General features: G+C 41.7%; 1 protein-coding gene across 1 annotated transcript in view; it reads right to left on the bottom strand.

Annotated features, from left to right (window-relative positions):
* Nucleotides 1-10,262, bottom strand: part of LOC115180622 (sodium-coupled neutral amino acid transporter 4) — a 34,257-nt gene extending 23,995 nt beyond the window's left edge. The window contains exon 1 of the mRNA XM_029742858.1: nucleotides 10,244-10,262. The gene's annotated coding sequence lies outside the window, so the exon portion shown is untranslated. The remainder of the gene's footprint in view (nucleotides 1-10,243) is intronic.
* Nucleotides 10,263-15,010: the final 4,748 nt, after the last annotated feature.

Here is a 15,010-nt window from a genome sequence, read left to right as displayed (position 1 = left end):
TCAATCAGAGCTCAATCAGAGTGAAATTTTAACAAGAATGTAAGAGAAATGAATACAGGGAGAATTAAATTAAAAGGTTAATTCTAGTGACAGTCCTACTGACCATGCCTGATATCTTCACAGATCTTCACAGACTTTCTTCTGGCTATGGGAGCATTCCTTAAAAGGTGTCACACTTCTGAAGTGCAAGGGGTTCACACCAAACAGTCTGTCTCTGAGTCAATCATTAGCGGTTCTAGACCAGCCCAGGTCAGACAGGAGAAGCGACTGACTGGAACAAGCCTGCTCCAGCCACTACTCAAACGCACAGAGACGTGCTTAGTCATTACAACACAAATTCTAAACTACAACACAAAAATCCTTGCCATCAATGTTATTAAGACAATAACTAATACATTGGCTAAAGCAAGGCTCAACATTATAGAAGCCAGTGAAACATTCTAACCAAACATTGTTTTATCTAGAGGTCGACTGATTAGGATTTTTCAACGACGATACCGATTATTGGAGGACCAATAAACCCGATACCGATTAATCGGCCGATTGTTTTTTTACATTTATTTATTTGTAATAATGACAATTACAACAATACTGAATGAACACTTTTATTTTAACTTAATATAATACATCAATAAAATCAATTTAGCCTCAAATAAATAATGAAACATGTTCAATTTGGTTTAAATAATGCAAAAACAAAGTGTTGGAGAAGAAAGTAAAGGTGCAATATGTGCCATGTAAAAAAGCTAACGTTTAAGTTCTTTGCTCAGAACATGAGAACATATGAAAGCTGGTGGTTCCTTTTAACATGAGTCTTCAATATTCCCAGGTAAGAAGTTTTAGGTTGTAGTTATTATAGGAATTATAGGACTATTTCTCTCTATACCATTTGTATTTCATATACCTTTGACTATTGGATGTACTTATAGGCACTTTAGTATTGCCAGTGTAACAGTATAGCTTCCGTCCCTCTCCTCGCCCCTACCTGGGCTCAAACCAGGAATACATCGACAACAGCCACCCTCGAAGCATCGTTACCCATCGCTCCACAAAAGCCGCGGCCCTTGCAGAGCAAGGGGAACAACTACTTCAAGGTCTCAGAGCGAGTGACGTCACCGATTGAAACGCTATTAGCGCGCACCCCGCTAACTAGCTAGCCATTTCACATCGGTTACACCAGCCTAATCTCGGGAGTTGATAGCCTTGAAGTCATAAACAGCTCAATGCTTGAAGCACAGCGAAGAGCTGCTGGCAAACGCACAAAAGTGCTGTTTGAATGAATGCTTACCTGGATTTCTTTTAACTAAATATGCAGGATTAAAAAAATATACTTCTGTGTATTGATTTTAAGAAAGGCATTGATGTTTATGGTTAGGTACATTCGTGCAACGATTGTGCTTTTTTCGCAAATGCGCTTTTGTTAAATCATCCCCCGTTTGGCGAAGTTGGCTGTCTTTGTTAGGAAGAAATAGTCTTCACACAGTTCGCAATGAGCCAGGCGGCCCCAACTGCTGCATATACCCTGACTCTGTTGCACAGAACGCAAGAGAAGTGACACAATTTCTCTAGTTAAAAGAAATTCATGTTAGCAGGCAATATTAACTAAATATGCAGGTTTAAAAATATATACTTGTGTATTGATTTTAAGAAAGGCATTGATGTTTAGGTACACATTGGTGCAACAACAGTGCTTTTTTCACAAATGCGCTTGTTATATCACCCATTTGGCAAAGTAGGCTATGATTCAATGATAAATTAACAGGCACCGCATCAATTATATCATTTACATTTTAGTCATTTAGCAGACGCTCTTATCCAGAGCGACTTACAGTAGTGAATGCATACATTTCATACAATTTTTTTTTTCTCTTCGTACTGGTCGCCCGTGGGAATCGAACCCACAACCCTGGCGTTGCAAACACCATGCTCTTCCAACTGAGCCACACGGAACCACACTAGATAAACTATGCAACGCAGGACACGCTAGATAAACTAGTAAAATCATCAACCATGTGTAGTTAACTAGTGATTATGTTAAGATTGATTGTTTTTTATAAAATACGTTTAATGCTAGCTAGCTAGCACCTTACCTTACCTTGGCTCCTTGCTGCACTCTCATAACAGGTAGTCAGCCTGCCACGCAGTCTCCTCGTGGAGTGCAATGTAATCGGCCATGATCGGTGTCCAAAAATGCCGATTACCAATTGTTATGAAGACTTGCAATCGTCCCTAATTAATCGGCCATTCCAATTAATCGGTCGACCTCTAGTGTTATCATGGCATTTTTCATGTCATATTACATCTCTCACACACAAGAAGATGCATATTTACTCGACCTCACATGGATTGAGCATGGAAATAACAACAGCTTAGCCCTCTGACCAGTTGCACTCCTTACCCCAGCTATTTCCCCATGTCAAGACATTCCCATCTTCAAACACTCCTTTCAAATGTGGATATAAATTTAACCTTCCTGTAATTATTGTTCTAGTAAACATTTCTTATTGACATTGAGGAACTTACGGAACACTTTGCATTGGGCTCATCTGTATATTAGAGGCCATCTTCAATCAAATCAATACGCATACAGTAACAGATGTCCTATTCTGAAAATCTCAAGCATCTACCTGGAGGAATATACAGTACCTAGCATTGTGGATAATGGGCTATAAATAACAGCCAATGTTTTCCTGCTGTATATCAGAAGTTTCAGCTACATGGGCTGAACTTTCTATGGTATTTTTTACAGTAATTTGAACTACCTCTCCCTCTGTGTCTCTGTGAAGACCAAGAGCCAGATCCCTGCATTAACTGCATTACTGGAAGTACTTCAACTGTGGTCCCCCAAAAACCCACTGGGCTGGAGGCAAATATTCCCCCTCCAACTTATTCACTTTTTACGAGGGGTCTCTGAGTCGACAGAGTAGGATCTGGCCTGTAGATGCCCTATAGTTGGGTTATTTCTGCAGCAGGAGACCCACATGTTGGGTGAACAGCAGCTGGTAAACAGCGGTGGTCAATTACAGGTCAAGGGGCCTCCTGACCTCTCTTATCTTCCAAAACAAAAACACCAAACCAGTCCACTGGCACCAGCAGGTAACTGGAACAGCTGAAACACCATGTCACAGCAATACTACAGGCATTTCTAATAGGGTGAATACAGGGTCCTGTCCCAAGAAAGACGCATGCACACCCACAAACTGTACACAGCACTCCAGTCACCAGACTATTGCCAGCGCAGTCGTCCAACTAGCCTCATTCCAGCAGCCTCCACAGCTCTCTAACCAATTATAGAAAGCAGGAATTTTAAGGCAACCAAAATAAGTCGGTACCCCAGACTCCATGTGACTTGCTGCAAATAGCTCCGGTAGGTGGTGAATGATTGGCCAGATGACATATCACCAGGACGGTAATGGAACGTGCCGCTTTTGTTGCATCAAACAAACCAACATCTCTTTCCGTCCAACATCAACATTGCTGGAAGAATGTCTGGGCCCTTACATCATAACAGTTTAGAAAGTGTTGAGAGACACATTATGATCTTTGCTATGTAGCTATGCTTACGTCTGGTGAACCATTAGAAGCCATTAGCCTGTGTACAATCAGGTGTGTAACACTGGCATTCAAAAGCAAAGAGGATATAACACAATGCTCCTTCTGGTAATCCCTCAAATGCTGAAAGGTCAATAAGGAATGAATACAGTGCAAGAGATACACCAGCCCTTCCACACACTTGTTACAAATACAACAAGTGTAGACCTTACCATGAAATGCTTACTTACAAGCCCTTACCCCAACTATGTAGTTTTAAGAAAAACAGGAGTTAAGAATTATACATTTTTTAAATAACAATAACGAGGCTACATACAGGGGGTACCGGTACCGAGTCAATGTGGGGGGAAACAGGTTAGTCAAGGTAATTGAGGTAATATGCACATGTAGGTAGGGGTAAAGTGACAATGCATAGCAGGTAACAGTGAGTAGCAGCAGCGGAAAAAAAGGGGGGTCAATACCAATAGTCCGGGTACAACATGATGTCGAAAAAGACTCAGGTTACAGTGATCAGCTGACCACCTCAGGGTAGTTTAGGAGAAAGTCAAAGGTATCCTGCATGTGGGACTACTCCGAAATTCACAGAGTGGAGTTACATCCGTGAAGGCATTGTCGAAAGGGTTACAACCAGTCAAAGCACATTTTGATGTACAAGTACACCTCCTGAACAGGACGCTAGTCTATCGCATGGCCTATCTATCAAGCAGCACCAAGCAGAGATGCATCAGTTCCCTTTTTTACAGTATGACTCGGCCGGGGATTACATTAATATCCCCACAAGGTTGGTGGTATTAATGTGTCCTAACCACCCTGTCAGTCAAGCTGATACCCACAAATTAACTATTTAGATGTTGTCTGCACATGCAAGTTAATTATGAGTGGCATGTGCCTCTCTTTCTCTCTCACAGACGTGACACATTCTACATGTCCACTCTCCGAGGCTCCCTGCCACAATTTCAGCTCCACCATAAATGCTTGGGTGTTATGGGAGCCCAGTTCAAGATGGGGTTGACTCGTGTAGCCTACATGGAGATGCATCCGATCCACTGCTTATCTACACTAGCTAGTTACTATTGTTGGCTGTGTGAGTCCTTGTAATCCATCTGTACAACTAGAAAAGCTTTGAATGTCGACCACTGATCAGTTTTAAACCCAATGTTGAATTTAGGTGTCCCTTCTCTCCATTCAACTCGCGAGAATGGTTTCAGAATGTCGGGAACTCAAATTTGCAAATGCAGCATTTAGCTATTGACATAGAAAAGGTTGCTTCATAACACTGCTGCTATTCACCTGTCTGGTATCAGTAAATACTCAAAGGTATCCATCCAAAAACTTACAAGGTGTTTGGTTAGGCCTTTGCCAATATCATCTAACAAGTAGGTGTGTTCGCTAGCATTCCCACAGGTCAGAGCATGTGAGCTGGCGTCTATGGAGATGAACATGTGGGTTGTGAGGGTAAGCTCCAAAACATGCAAATATTTCCATGAGGATCTCCATACAGATTGAATACAGCCAAATAGTGCATTTGTTAAGAACCAAGTTATCATTGAGAGCACAAGCTATCTTAAAGAACCCATGTTAGCATTAAGCACAAGTTAGCCCAAAGAACACAAGTTAGCATTGAGAACACAGGTTAGCACTGAGAACACAGGTTATCATTGATAACACAGGGTTGGATTAATCTATGGGATTTGATTTAAAGCATAGCTGGGCTGGAGTGGGAGAAATTATTTGATAGAGGCTGAGAGACTCCCATCAGGCCAAAGTCCACATAGCAACAGAGCTAAATATAAGCCATTCCTCAGAACCTCACATCTCTACACTAGCTGTGACATGACTGCCATGCTTTTACCACTTCATGCAACACTTACTCCTGAATCTATCAAACCAATACAGTGCTGTAGAAGTGCACAAGGCAAACTGTTCAAGAGAACATCTGGTTAAGTCTAAAAGATCTTGGCAACAAATGTGAAAGTATCAATATTGTTCAAGTTCAATCTCTCAGTGAAATCTGCTAAGCATGAAACACACGAGAATCTGACTGCTGATAGGTACTTATCAAAGTAGGAGGCCGATCCTTCTCTTGCTAGAACAAATGGCGTACCTACTGTGTACTTGTAGAATCACAATGGTTAACAACTTCACTTTAAGCCAATCAGAGAGCACAAACCTCCACGTGGTGAAGCCGACAGGAGTGACAATAAAAAGGAAAAAAAGAGCGCCAATCCACCCTTTTAATCAGAACTGTTCTACCTAAAACAATAAAGCTGCATAAAAAATAGAAAATCTATAGCAAGTGTTTACATCTTTTACATCTAGGTAAGGAGTTTTGTGCTTTTTTGGTAGGTTTGATAATATGTACTAGCTTATTAGTTAGCTAGCTAGCTCACTAACCAAGCATGCTACCTAGCCACTGTAGCTAGTAACATTATAATTAAATCATAAGGGATTTGTTTCCATGAAGCAGCTGCCTGTAGCTGTTGAGAGTCAATGCAGTATCTTTACTTTACCTAGCTAGCACATCAGCGCCCTAGCTAGCGAATCATGCTAACCATTTAGCTAACGTTAGCCAGCTAGCTAAAACTGTATATATGAACTGTATGTGATTATGGAGAGTACATTTAAAAAATAATGTCATATTGCTAGCTAGCTGTGGCCATCTGGCTAGTATCAACAAGGGCCTTTTACAACAATAGCAACAATAGCGCATCTAGCTCGCTAACATTGACTAAACAAAGCAACACACACAGACATGCATTGCCAAAAACTCTACTGCCACCTTCTGGTATGGTGTATTTTAACAAGGCTGAGTGGCTGACGACTTCAAGGTATTTGCTGTCTGAACACAGAAGAGATTGGCTGCCAACACTGTTCAGAAGTGCTAAGTACTGTCGGCAGGCAAACGTTTGACAATCCTACCGTTGTGTCTGAGCCATTGTACTTCAGAATTGTAGTTGGGCTTCGTCAAAGAAAATATAGGCCATCAATGTACAAAGGTATGGTATGAGTTACAGTCACAAGCATGTAGTACTATTCATAGGAGGTAGGTTGCACCTTAATTGGGGAGGACGGCCTCATGTTAATGGCTGGAGCAGAATAAGTGGAATGGTATTAAATACACATGGTCTCCATGCAACTATGTACATACGTATGACTCAGTGACCTTGTTGTACATACTTCTTTGCTCAAGCCTTAGCATCAATATAGGCATTTCTCATGCTGTACATACTCTTGTCAAAACATAATGAATGTATATCCTCATGACGATCTTGTGAAGGGTGCGGTGATATGTATTGGTGTGGTCAGCACAAGGGCCTGATGTATGAGGCCCTGCTATTACTAAGGTATAATCAAATACAACAATGTGTGACCAGGTTTGTGGTGAAGGGGACCACCCAAAGCATGGTCCATGCGTGTTTGAGCTGGACCTCTGCATTAAGATCTATTTTGTTGGCCTGTTGGGATTCAGGCTGTAGTCGTTGTTGCTTCCTGGTACTGTACATGGTCCGTCCTAACTTTGTTTGTGAACACTCTCCCCAGGTCCCCCATGTTCCGATGGTCTTATCAGTCCCTATTGATCTGTCCATGGCTTTTGTTGGCTGATGACGAAGTTGCACTGCTTGACGTAGGACCACATCTGAGTGGCCTTGAATTTGCTAGGGGAGGAGGTTGCTTCCGGGGCCAGGTAAGGCCCTGCATGTCATTAGCCGTTTGCTCATAATTGCGCAATTTTCGAGCCAGTACGTGCTGGCACCTGAGACATTTTAAACCGAGTCTCATTTTAAAAAATAATTTATTTTACCTTTATTTAATTTCTTAGGGATAGCTGCCTTTTTTTCAATTTTCGCCTAAATGACAGACCCAAATTTAACTACCTATAGCTCAGGCCCTGAAGCAAGGATATGCATATTCTTGGTACCATTTGAAAGGAAACACTTTGAAGTTTTTGGAAATGTTAATTGAATGTAGGAGAATATAACACAATAGATCTGGAAGAAGAAAATACAAAGAAAAAAAACAACTGGTCTTTTTCTACCACCATCTTTGAAATGCAAGAGAAAGATCATAGTTAGAGCCATCACTCTGGTTGCAATTATGCAATAGGACGTGGTATTACATTAATCAATGCAGGTTAGTCCAATAGAGATAAGATCAATTATTAAGAGACCTGGTTCAAAGCCATTTCACAAAAATGAAAGCTAGTCTAAGAAATATTTCTTACCATTGCTAGTGCAGGGCGTATTTAAGTTTCATATTCTTATTGTTCAAACTTTTTAGTCATTGCATTATGCAATACTATTGGTAAGAATAGCCAGCCCTCACATTGTATGCCCTTCTCAGATTTCAAAAGGACATAGTGACAGTGTTTTGGAAAATCACCCCGAAATCCTTTGATTCCTTTGTGGAATAATAGTGGATTAGTGTTAATAGTAGCTGCCATGCACCACGCACCTCAAACACGACTTTGCGACCGGCTTAAGGGTAAGTTTGCTTTGTTCCACAGTCCCAATTGCATCAACCGTCATTGCTCGAACATGAACAGCTCTGGGATTTTTGACCTACATCTGTTCGGTCACTCAAGACCCTACATCACACACCTCATACTGACCAATGAAAAGAGCATGCCCATTTCTCTATCCCCACTGACAGGTGTGTGCAGAGAAAAGGTGCCAGGGCCTGCCCCTGCATTTGAACACACCTGCACACTGCTGATATGAAAGTCTTTGACATAGAATGAACCTATTTTCTATTAGACCGTAAACAATCAAAGGTGTACAGTGTTCTCTGTAATTAGCCTAGGCTTCTGTCTGTCACCGAATGGTTACATCTGTAGATTAGCTATGAAATCAAGATATTATCAAATGTGAAAAGTATTTCTCACATCTGCAAGTCATTTCCGATCTTTGTCTCTATAATTTGTGTCACCATTTGTGAGAATAAATAAAAAACACCACACATTTGTACACTTTATTAATAATAGTCCTTTTGACAGGTGTCAAAAGAGGCTTCACAGAGATAGAGATATTACAAATTGACCTTATTTTATGGATACCTAGAAAATAGTCTGTGGACACAGTCAGCAACCCAAGATGTGGGTTGGATTTTACCAAGCAACAATTTAGTAATTGCATTGTAAAGTTCAAAACAATGGGAACTGTATGACCCCTTTTGGCATGCTCTATATAACAGACCTGTATTATCACCGTGATACATTCGGAAGTTGGACATTTTGTTTTAGCTTCATGTCTAACTTCCTGAACCTTCACGCCATAAAAACATTTCACTAAACTGTGAAATTATGCTCCAATACTAACCTATACGTGTGCTGCACTTGTAAACATCAGCATTTGTCTACATATGTGCGAAACATTCCCATTTAGGGACACACTTGCGGTCAGGTCATCTGAATTTGGTTGCCCAACTCAAAACCAATATTACTTAAAATAATCCCATCTCACAGTAGTCTAAAAAGTATGTTATTGTTGGCAAAGGTAACCTAATAATGCATGCGGTGTCAGTGGGAGTTCACCAGACAATATATATAACTTTTTCCCTGAATAACTTACTTTATTTCTATTTAAGATATATGTCTGAGCTTCTGTTATGGTAGGCTCACTGGCCTAATAATGTATGCTACAACCTAAACTCGATGCTGGTACAGGGAGGAGTGTTTTTGAACAACATGGATTTGAGAACCCTATGTACTTTTACAATATATCTAGGTTTACATCTTCAAATTATAATGTTGCAAATAGAGAAGTGAAATGAAATCAGAATATTCTCTGAGCCTATCACCATCAACGACATAAAGATAGAGAAAAAGTCTAAAGGGTTAAAATGACTTAACCCTTTAGGAATCTTCCAGATATACGCTCCACCCCAATCAACGAATGAAGGCGGAATCAGTTTGTATGCTAAACCATACACTCCAAAATACATTTCTCGTTTATTTCTACATGTCCAGATTTTTCCACTATATTTATAATTGTAAAACTATTAAAACACACACATACAGAAATTGTATTAAAAAATAACTATTAAACCTATGTAAACTTTATAACTCCGACAGTGTCGTTGTGAAGGTTATTGAATGGTAAAAATAATAATTTCCACGTTCCTTTGTAGTATGCGAAATGCACACGCGGGGGCAGTTCCAAACATTGGAAGAAACGGAATTGTTTCTTCTCCAAAACACATCAAAATATTTAATGCCTTTGGCTAGTAAGTGAATTACACATGAATTTGAAGTGAATTACAATAGAAGATTGACCCTTCATGTAGTCTACACGACACATTCGACACGTGTTATTTTCGCGAAAAACATTATTTAACATTCAGGCTACACCAAACACAGCAAATATACTCCAGGGATGATGACATTTGATCTAATATCATGGCTAATACCTAAGAACGTGTTTTAAATATCCCATACTTCATTTAAACGACACATTTATTGGCTAAACAGATTACCTGGGAGATTAAACCACAATTTTCAGCCTTGGTTAATTACTCTTGTAGATGTTTTGTCAATAATGTCAACATTAAACATTAGCATTCCGGTGCGAATTGAAATGAGATACAGTGTTTCAAAATGCCGACGTTGACAAACAAGTATGCAATACCTACACAACTATGGGAGAACATATACAGGCTAAACATTGGAAAAAAGCTTAAATGGGGACCTACCTACCTAAATTTTAATTGTTCGGGGCTTCAGAGGTGGAGGACAAGTAAGCGTAGTGAACACCAGTAAGGGAGACCCTTCCCATTTAACAACCGAGGGACACAGTGGAAATTTCCACCATGTGATGGCAACTCTTCAAGCATCATGTTTCACTACCAAGACACCCTCGGACTGAAAGCAACCAATTGCCTTTTGTATCTCGCAGTCGTCTTTAGGCAATGGCAGAACATGGAAGTTGTATGTTGTATGATGGACAGTGACTGTGGTCGACTAAAATATGTACAACGTAGGCAATATGAAGAGCCCAATTGATTTTGGATCGCCTTCACGTTGGTGTGATTCATTGACATTACACATTCTGTTTGTAGAGTAGACGCACTCAAGGAGTGGGCACGGTTACCATTGTTTGCGCGCGCTGCATAAAGTTTCCAAAAACCTTCAATTGTGGATGCATTTCCATTCAACACGTTCACTTTCAAATTAATTTCAGTTGGATAACTGATTTTTAGAAAGTAATTATTTATATGAAATAATTTAACATTGCAACAACCAACAGTGTTTTTCGAAAGATGTCTTGTCTTCGTAATCCTAGAATTCAGAGCTTTAGGGAAAGTGTTTTGCAGTTTATCACTCTAGGGCAGGCTATCCTGAAAATGAAGACAATGAGTTTATTATAGATTACATTTTCATAACCCAGGTATCGTAATAATGCATTAAAAACAATTGCCATCCAGTCAGTCACCATCATTTCAGGTAAAATATTGATATAGGACAAGTAGTTTAATTATGTTGGCCTTTTGCATTTTGGTAGGCCGTAATTGTAAATAAGAATTTGTTGTTAACTGACTTGCCTAGTTAAAATAAAGGTTAAATAAAAAATATATTAAATAAATATGCTCGCTCCACTTTACAACAGTTTCTGAATGGTTTAATATATGTGTAATATATCCAGCCACAAAGATCTCATAAAGACATGGTGCTAACTTTTTACATTTTTTAGCTACATAAATTGCCTAACAACCTACTACAGATGTAGGATCATAATTTGATCACCCGGTTGTGGGATAACTTTTCTTGTAGTGTATTTGAGGTTTAAAAACGCTTCTGAAGTTTGCAATTTCCACTTTGAAATTTCAGACTTGATTTTCCCTTACAAAAAATGTATCAACCTCTACAAAGATTTATATGAATTATAATCCACATAATTCTAATTTCCTGTTGCTGCAGGAATATGTTCCTGCTGTAGCAAACTGGCTCAAATTAAGATCCTACATCTGTATGCAATTGTCTGTATTTTTTTTATTATTGTTACAAGGTAATAACACCCCATATAGTGACCTCATAGTGAGTTAGTGAGTTGAATAGAAAATGTTCTATACAGTAGCATGTCAGATGCGAGGACGTCAATAGAGCCAATGTAATCAAAGAACTGAGTGAGCTGTATAAATTGGATACATAAAATAACCAGCTCAACTGGCTATACTTGTCACGTCCTGACCATAGTAAGATGTTATTTTCTATGGTAGAGTTGGTCAGGGCGTGACAGGGGGTGTTTTGTGTTTTTCTATGTTTTCTATATCTATGTTTAGTTCTAGTTTTTTATTTCTATGTTGTTGTTTTTTTGGGATGATCTCCAATTAGAGGCAGCAGGTCCTCGTTGTCTTTAATTGGAGATCATATTTAAGTAGGGTTTTTTTCCACCTGTGTTTGTGGGTAGTTGTATTTTCTGTTTAGTCTATGTACCTGACAGAACTGTGCGTGTTCGTTCTCTGTTTGTTATTTTGTCTTTAGTGGTTTGAGTTAAAATTAAATATCATCATGAGCAATCAACACGCTGCGCTTTGGTCCCCTCTCTACAACAGCCGTTACAGAACTACCCACCACAAAAGGACCAAGCAGCGTGGAAAGGAATGGACCTGGGAAGAAATTCTGGACGGAAAAGGACCCTGGAGTCAGGCTGGGGAGTATTGCCGCCCGAGGGAGGAGATTGAGGCAGCAAAATCGGAGCGGCGTTATTATGAGGCGCTGTACCAACCACGAGGCAAGTGTGAGAGACAGCCCCTCCTATTTTTTTTGGGGGGGACACACGGGGAGATTAGCAGAGTCAGGTTGGAGACCTGAGCCAACTCCCCGTGCTTACCGTGGGGGGCGAGTGATTGAGCAAGCACCATGTTATGCGGGGATGCACACTGTGTCGCCAGTGCACAGCTACAGCCCGGTGCGCTCGGTGCAAGCTTCCCACAGTTGCAGTGCTAGAGTTGGCATTCAGCCAGGAAGGAGTGTGCCTGCTCAGCGTTCCTGGTCTCCGGTGCGTTTCTTCGGCCCAGGTAATCCTGTGTGACCTGTTACAATGCCCCGCGCTTGCCGGGCTACGGGGGTTATCCAGCCAGGACGGGTTGTGCCAGCCATAAGCTCCACACCTCCAGTGCGCCTCCACGGCCCAGTATACCCTGTGCCTGCTCTGCGCACCCGGCCTCCAGCGACGTTCCCTAGTCCAGAACTCCCAGTGACGTTCCCTAGTCCGGTGAGACCTATTCCAGCTCCACGAAAGAAGCATCCAGTGATGATCTATGGTCCAAAGCCTGTAAAGATGATCCATGGTACGAAGCCTCCAGTGATGATCCATGGCCCGGAGCCTGTAGGGATGATCCATGGCACGAAGCCTCCAGAGATAATCCATGGCCCGGAGCCTGTATGGATAATCCATGGCCCGGGGCCTGTAGGGATAATCCATGGCCCGGAGCATGTAGGGATAATCCATGACACGGAGCCTCCAGTGATAATCCATGGCCCGGAACCTCCAGTCATGATCCATGGCACAAAGCCTCCAGTGATGATCCATGGCGCGGAACCTGTAGCGACGATCCATGGCGCGGAGCCTGCAGCGACGATCCCCGGTCCGGAGCCTCCAGCGACGGTCCCCGGCCCGGAGCCTCCAGCGACGGTCCCCGGCCCGGAGCCTCCAGCGACGGTCCCCGGCCCGGAGCCTCCAGCGACGGTCCCCAGCCAGGAGCCTCCAGAGACGGCCCGCAGCCCGGAGTCTTCAGCGGCAGCCCGGAGTCTTCAGCGGCAGCCCGCAGCCAGGAGTCTTCAGCGGTGGCCCGCAGCCCGGAGTATTCAGCGGCGGCCTGCAGCCCGGTTCCTTCGACGACGATCCACGGTCCGGTGGTACTAAAGCAGAGGGATCAGCGGGTGGAGCGGGGGTTACGCCCCGAACCGGAGCCGCCTCCTCTGCTGGAGGATAAGGTTATGTGGACTGCACTAGAGTTGCCATGAACAGTAGTTACCCACCCTACCCTCCCTTTTTTGTTTTTGTTTAGTAGTAGCATTCGGAGTCTGCACCTTTGGGGGGGTGGGGGGGGGGGGGTACTGTCACGTCCTGACCATAGTAAGATGTTATTTTCTATGGTAGAGTTGGTCATTTTTCTATTTCTATGTTGTTATTTTTTGGGATGATCTCCAATTAGAGGCAGCTGGTCCTCGCTGTCTCTAATTGGAGATCATATTTAAGTAGTTTTTTTTCCACCTGTGTTTGTGGGTAGTTGTATTTTCTGTTTAGTCTATGTACCTGACAGAACTGTTTGTTATTTTGTCTTTAGTGTTTGAGTTAAAATTAAATATCATCATGAGCAATCAACGCGCTTTGGTCCCCTCTACGACAGCCGTTACAATACTTTGCTTGTCTCAGCAGCTCATAAAATCAGCTTTAACATTCTCAAAGCTATGAGTCAGCAACCAACCGATAGAGCAAGCCTCCTAAGCATACTAAAAACTGCAGCCCCCTCCAGTAACCACGAGCACAACCGTTCCTTGATTTTAACTGGCGGCTTTATTCTGTAGTTTTAGTAAAAATTATCACCTTCCGTGAGAACTATAAAGTAAATGAAAATACAGTTAAGCACACTCTTACGAGTGACTTATTAGCTTGGTATAACTCTAATCCTGCAGCAACAGGAAATGTTGATTATTATGCAGATTTTAATTAATGGACATTTTTGTAGGGGTTGATACAGTTTTCTTGCTCAAGGGCAGAACGACAGACTTTTACCTTGTCGGCTCTGGGATTCGATCCAGCAACCTTTCGGTTACTGGCCCAACACTCTAACCACTAGGCTACCTCTAGGCTACCTGCCACACTACAGTACATCAGCAGATGGTGAGTATGTTACTCTAATGTTTCCCTATCAGGACTCTGATTCTGGATCTGCTATGATTAATGGATACATTATTTCTAAACAATTTCACTGAAGTCCATGGAGAGGCAGGCTTCTGTCGTGTATTATCTGAGATCAGCTGTCTCACGCTCTGGTTTAGAGAGTGATGCCTACTAAAGTACTCACAGGAGGAGGACCAGTGCCTACCAGCTGACAGTCATTAAAGACTCCTACACTGTAATGAAGTTTGCAATTAAGACATGTAGGTTTGATCTAGGGAACCATTTGAGGATAGGAGTCAGGTGATGCCAGAGCAGACACAGCATGGGTGCCTCTATTCCCTTTGAAATAAGTATTTTCCCTTTTGTATATTTAGCCATGATACCAAGAATTTCTGATAAACATACTAGTTAAATATGTATTGCCAGTAACAGTGTGCTACATCAATAATTCACCATGTTTTTACAAGTTCTGCTTTATGATAAAGGAGGTATAAACAGTATTTGGGGTGGATATGATATTACAAGAAACAGCCTGTTTAAAAGGGGAGGGTGATATAGCAGAATGATGACTTCTATGTGGAATTGAGTAAAGATACCTGATGGTAAAATCCTGGGCA

Source organism: Salmo trutta, chromosome 40 (assembly GCF_901001165.1).
Source record: "Salmo trutta chromosome 40, fSalTru1.1, whole genome shotgun sequence".
Classification (NCBI taxonomy): Eukaryota; Metazoa; Chordata; class Actinopteri; order Salmoniformes; family Salmonidae; genus Salmo; species Salmo trutta.
Note: the sequence above shows the minus strand (reverse complement) of the source record. Positions and strands in the feature narration are given on the sequence as shown.